This window comes from Hipposideros armiger, unplaced genomic scaffold (genome assembly GCF_001890085.2).
Source record: "Hipposideros armiger isolate ML-2016 unplaced genomic scaffold, ASM189008v1 scaffold_445, whole genome shotgun sequence".
Lineage (NCBI taxonomy): Eukaryota > Metazoa > Chordata > Mammalia > Chiroptera > Hipposideridae > Hipposideros > Hipposideros armiger.
Window position 1 is genome coordinate 1,156,360 of NW_017731795.1, and position 6,278 is coordinate 1,162,637.

At 38.6% G+C, this 6,278-nt stretch overlaps 1 protein-coding gene across 5 annotated transcripts in view; it reads right to left on the reverse strand.

Annotated features, from left to right (window-relative positions):
• The window catches only part of CTNND2 (catenin delta 2), an 848,542-nt gene extending 842,335 nt beyond the window's left edge, over positions 1–6,207 (reverse strand). Inside the window, exon 1 of one of the 5 annotated variants that reach the window (XM_019665518.1) lies at positions 6,188–6,207. The gene's annotated coding sequence lies outside the window, so the exon portion shown is untranslated. Of the gene's footprint in view, positions 1–5,888; positions 6,119–6,187 lie in introns of those variants that run through there. The other 4 variants (XM_019665517.1, XM_019665519.1, XM_019665520.1 and 1 more) reach the window with 4 other exon arrangements.
• Between the last annotated feature and the right edge of the window lie 71 nt (positions 6,208–6,278).

The window sequence follows — 6,278 nt, forward strand, 5'->3', positions numbered from 1 at the left end:
AGTCAGATTTTGACTCGGTCCTTTTTATGCCCAATTCTCACCACTTCCAAAGCCATCCTGTTACTGGCAGTCAAAATCTAACATGATTTGAAGGGAAAAAACAGAGCGTGAGTTACTTTAAAGGTGGCAATACATAAATCAGCTGAATTTTATGGACCATATTCTCTATAAATCAGCCACGGCATTAGACACTCCCCTGATAATTCCTGATAGCGTCAAAATTCTATGAAATATTTAAAGAGCTCAAGCACTAAGCAAAACACTGCACACGCTACTATATCCAGCACTCCACAACCAGAATTCTTTCTAAACCGTGTCGATGAGGGGCATGTCTCCCCTCCTCGTGATGCTTCCTTCCAGGCGAAGGGAACTTCATCAATGTAACACCTCGGCTTCCCTGCAGCCCTTCACTTCCCTGCCTCTGAAGAATAGAGGAAGCAGCTTGGCTTGCTCTGCATGCACGGGAGAGCTCCCTGCTGGTGGCGAGCAAGGCTTGGGCTCCGGGGCCCTGGGGGGAGGGGAGAAGGGAGGAAGGCCAGGGTCCTGCGATGCCATTTGGCATCACACCAAGCCACAGCTAACCAAAGCTGACATTTCACCTGTGGTGACCACTCCCGTGTCCTTTTTTTCTTCCAATATCCCAACTTTTTCAGAACCTGGAAGGGTTGGTGGAGGTGATATTTACCGGGATCCTTACAGATACCAACAATCTACGTTTCTGTATATTTTATAACTTAAGCTAAATATACACCTTTCTGCTGTTTATGTTGCTATATATTTAAATGAGAAGCGATTACAATAAGTATTATAAGATTATGAAGCAGCTCCTAAAACAAAATAATGAAATATATAAAACATGTATAGCAAATGCATCTTTCTTAATACATATCTATTGGATCCAATTTCTAAGGACAGTTGTGATAATCACATTAAGCAAAAATATTACTGAAAAAATGCTAACCTTTACCTATGCAGGATAAAGGCATTTACTAATTTTAATGATAGAATTAACTATTCCCATCATCTAATGTTCCAAACTTGTATCATTCCAAACTTGTAGAAGTTTTGACACTTATATTCATTTAACCAAACATAACTGGCTCCCCTGCTCACTTCACCCCCAAACCAGAAAGGTCTTTTATTATAACATGTATTTTACTCTTGTAACATATAATTGGCAGTTCCCACAACAACACATAAATTTGAATATAAATAACCATATTTATTGTCAAAATGTTTTTTAGTTGAAGATAAATGAGTTTCCTATTATACAGGTCACATTCTATAGCAACTTCTAAGGTACATCCGAGCATTATTATCATCAAAATTATGTCGCTGAAGATCAGAGAATTACCTGGCAGGAGCTGGGCATAAGAAAACCCAGAGGAGTTGGGGACTTCACTGAGGCTACTAAGAGTGCAATGACAAGTGAAAATGACCATTTTATTATCTAAAAGGAACCAATGCACACTTTTATTTGTTTTCAAGAACTTGATTTTAATAGGAGATGGGGTGGAGTGGGGTGCGGTGTTGTGGGTGTTGTGTTTATGTAATGAATTTAGCTGTTCATGGTTTCTTTTCTTTGTCACATAATATTATGATGGGTCTCATGCTTTGTGGTTCTAAACAGCAGATGTTTAACAGCTGACCTCACCAAGAGTGAAGTTTATTAAACTGTGTATAATATTATTTGTACAATATTTATCTTTGTAGAAAAGTTAATCCTAATCAGCTAATATTATATAACGCTATTAACAGTACCAAAGTTCTACCATTTCTATTAGATTAGAATCATTTTTTAATAATGGTGCTGTTTACTTCTCTTTTAGTTTAACTATTATATATTTTAATACATAAAAAACTGTTATGTTGCAGAGTAGAACATTTGACATATTTTATATGCTAATCTACATAATAAATATTGCAATATGAGTAGGGTGAGAATATATATATTTATCAGAGGGTGGTAACCTATATAACATATTTTTATAGTACACAAAGAAAGCATAGTATCCATATTAATATGTAGATATATATCTCTTGTGTTTCTACAAATGTTTACAATTTACAAGTCATTTATGTACTTACACGTTCCAATATTTTATCCTGAAACCAATCTCAGGAGGTATTCTTTCTTATTGTACCCACTTTACAGCTTAAAACACTAAGCTAAAATGTAACATAAATGGCCAAGGACTAAGCAAAGGGGAGACACAGCCAGGATCCACCCAAAACCGGTACTCTCTCCACCTCTCAGCACCTATCTGAAACAGAACCCAAAACAGCATTATACTAGAATTTTTATATATATATAAAATGGGGGTGCCAAAAAAATGTATACAAGTGGGCACTTTGGTCAACATTGCTCAAGCAGTAGTTCACTGTAATCAGAAATGTCTGGACGCTGATAGGAACCACTTTGAGCACCTCTTGTAATTGCAGAAGTCAAATGTGACTTGTATCCATCTTTTGTTATCAGTATATATTATTACAATTTTAATACAGCTTTCCTTTCTTAAAGTGTGTATCCATTTTTGGCACCCTCTGTGTGTGTGTGTGTGTGTGTGTATTTTTATATTTATATATATATAAGTATATATATATATATATACACACACATACATATTTATATATTTATATGTTCATTTATTCATTGTAGAGCAGAACTCAACTGTTTCTCTAGAAATATATTTGTAATCGGAAATGACAATTAATGGGATAAGTTTCAATATATGTAATTCCTTTTACAGATAACTTTTCAGGAATCTTGCCAAGGGACACAGGTGAATATTTGTCTAAGATGGAAAGCTTCTGGAAAGCATTGTTTCACATATTTAGTCATTATCCCCAATTTGTCAAAAACTAATTGATACAGAGTATAACTTCAATATTCTAATACAGCTAAGACATTTCCTACAAATCAATTAACCGTGATACGGAGCTTGAAATTACACTTAGCTGCTATGTGATCAAAGATAAACAACTGGAGGTGTCATAACAGCATGTTTTTGTTATGAGTCTTAACATTCTTCATGGACAAAAGGCACAGTATGATAAAATACTTCTGTGAGTTCCATGGGTTGGAGGTACTATTTGTGAATATAATTGGATTCATTAAACCCAACCAGGCAGTTTATTTAATCAGTAGCCTAGATTGGCAGACAAAATGATAGAAACTATTTATCTATGACATGTTTAATATTTTACATTAATATAAAAAGCTGTTGCTTTGGCATATAATCAGATAAACTTGAAGCTAGCAACAAGTATCATGACCTATTCCCACTCAAATTAATTTTTCACCCACATCCTTATAACACTTATCACAAAGCCATCAAAGAACTGTGGCCCTGATGACACCTCCAGAACATGGATAATGAAAACCATCATGGAAACCAATGGAAGAATTTGGCTTAAAAGTATATTTCTGACTGTAAATCAGCCATCAAAGACCCATTGTACCAAATCTTCCACAGAAGAACTGGATTTTAAAACTATTTGCCTGTTTTCTGTTGGTATTTGCCCACCCTCTGAATTACAGTATTCAAGTTTAAGTACTCTTAACTAGTTGGCATCGTTTAAAAATAAAAATGTTACTGCAACTTTTAGGAAGAGTGATACTAACATCAACGATTTCCCACTAAAGAAGTGCAAATCATATTCACACAGAGAAGCAACCATAAAGAGGCATTCCTATCTTCTGTGGATAATCATAAGAAAAAGAAAAAAAGAACACTTTTGGCAACAGTTCCTATTTTGGTTCAATTGGCTTGTTACAACTAGATATATTTGTCCATACAAAGTATACCTGACTTTACGGACAAACATATTACAATAAATTACTTCAAATGGAACTTTGATGCTTTCTTACATAAGGACAACCTGATGAAACTACTCTGGAGAACTCTCCAGCAATTCCACATCAGCGCATGCCATATAAAAGAAAACTCAAACAAGGCACAACAGTAACCAGTAGATTCCATAACATGTGCAGGAAGAGCGCTGCATATTCAATTATGTGTCAAAAGTATTGTGGTAGCTGAGAATCTTCTAACTTCATTTTGAATTTTAAAGATTATTACGAAAGTGATACATACCATCCTTAGAAATTATTTAACAAAACTATAAACTGCATTTTCCAACTAATATCATTTGAATTTCATTTTCCCTCTGATGAACCAACCATTTTACTGGGAGAAAGAACTGCCCTGTGTTCCATTGTGAAAGATGTGAAGTTGATGGAAATACTGTAATTTGACAGTGCATGACTTTTATTACAATGAAAATATTAGTGGTATCTGTAATGATTAAGTTACACAACTATGCAAACATACACCAAATTAAATAACCCCTTCCACAAGGCTGACAATTTCATTAAAGCCACGACCTCATGGACTTATTAAAATTGCCATTCATTCAGGTGCTATCGTTTTCAGCTCACAGCATGACATAAAACTCACATATATGATACATGTAGTTTTTCCCATGCCTCTCAGTTCCTCTCTGCCTGCACACATAGGCACAGAACAATATCTAGTAGCCCTTTCAGAACCATGTTTAAAACCGAAACATTACATGCAAAAGGAAAAGAGAAATGAACATCTACCTCATATGTTGCTTGCTTTTTCAAAGAAATTTTGTATTAACACTATGCAATGAGCACGACAGTGTGCTCAAAGTGCTCTTGGAAAGTTCTCTGAGAATAAGGTGACACGAAAGCAACACAGGTGAAACCAAGCACACTCTTCAGTTCGCTGGAGCTGCAGAAACCCTCCTGGTCTTTCTGCAACGCTGAGACTTGTTAGCTGTATAATTATAGGCCTCCCAAATTTCAACATCTGACTCCAAATGCAATCCTCTCCACTCAAGCCCTGAGATCTGGAAATGCGCAGACCAGGAAGGATGCCACGTAACGTTTTTCCCCAAAACAGTAGAAATGGATTCCGCATGTAGTAAAGAGATTTTCACAGCAGTGTAGAGCCTCTAGTTCAGATTTGAGGCTGCCCACCCCTATCTGTCATACTCCTCATAGAGCGAACCCCCAGAATCATGCGGCTTCATCCTTGTAATTCGATATGAGTCATACCAAAGACTTCATGGGATTTGAGAAGTGGTGCAGCTCCAAGCCTTTCAATCCTGTAGGTGAATTACCAACAACGGCAAAAAGATGAACTGAACTCCCATCAGTAGCCTAAGCTACTGAGGTGGGGACACACAATGAGGTAACTCTCAGGTAGTTTCAGCACCTCCCTATTTCAATGGAAGTCCTTGCAGAGAATTCCAGCGTTTTCAATATCCGTCACAGAGGTCCTAAAAGTGAAAATCTATGCATGGCAGGCCCCATACTGTGGTTATAACATATCCCTTTTCTAAACGGACATATCTACTTGATGACATTATGCATACACGTTAATAACACCTTTCAGAGCCAAAGCATATCAGATCAGTTTAACCGAAGCACCCAAGAGGCGGGGGGGAAAAAAACACCTCGGCACCACAACCTGCCCCCTCTTTTTCTCTTTTTTCCACACCCTTCACTGCCCCCACATTGACAGCAAAACACAACTTTAGGCATTTTGGAAGTAACTGTTCTTTGCAGGACACACACACACACACACACACACACACACACACACACACACACACACCCCCCGACAATTCCTGAGACTGTTTTCCTACCACACAGACCAGGAAGGCTGCACCACCTCTCTAACGACTTAATTCTGAACGTAGTGGCTCCAACCAGCTGAGGAGCAATCGATGGGAAACATTACCCACGAGAGGAGGAAGGTCGGCAAAAAAGAAAAGCAGCTTTCCTTTCGGCCATTAATTAGCGATCACCTGAATATCGCATCGCATCTCCCGCACACAGACACAGCTTTGCAAACCTGGGATTCAGGCGGCGCTTCCCAGAGTCTCGCAGTCTATTGTCAGGACGCGGAAGCCCCCGAAACCTGTGAATTGAGCTGAAAACGCTTGCTCTGAAACCGCTAAATATAGACTCAAGGGGCTCTGGGTCTGGCAAGCGGCGGGGGGCTGGAGAAACGGCCATGGGCGCATATGACTAAGTATTTCCATTCTGTTCTAGCCAAACATCGTAATGACATTGAACATAAGGGCAAAAGACTGGAGGGACGTCCTCCCCGCCCCCACCCAGTCTTCCCCTGTATATTAGGGGACGTCATACACGCATCGAGTGTGTTGCCGAGGGTGGCGGGGCGCAGCATCGTTGGTGTTGCCCTACATACGCCTCCTCCGGGGGCGATGGGTGGCGGCGA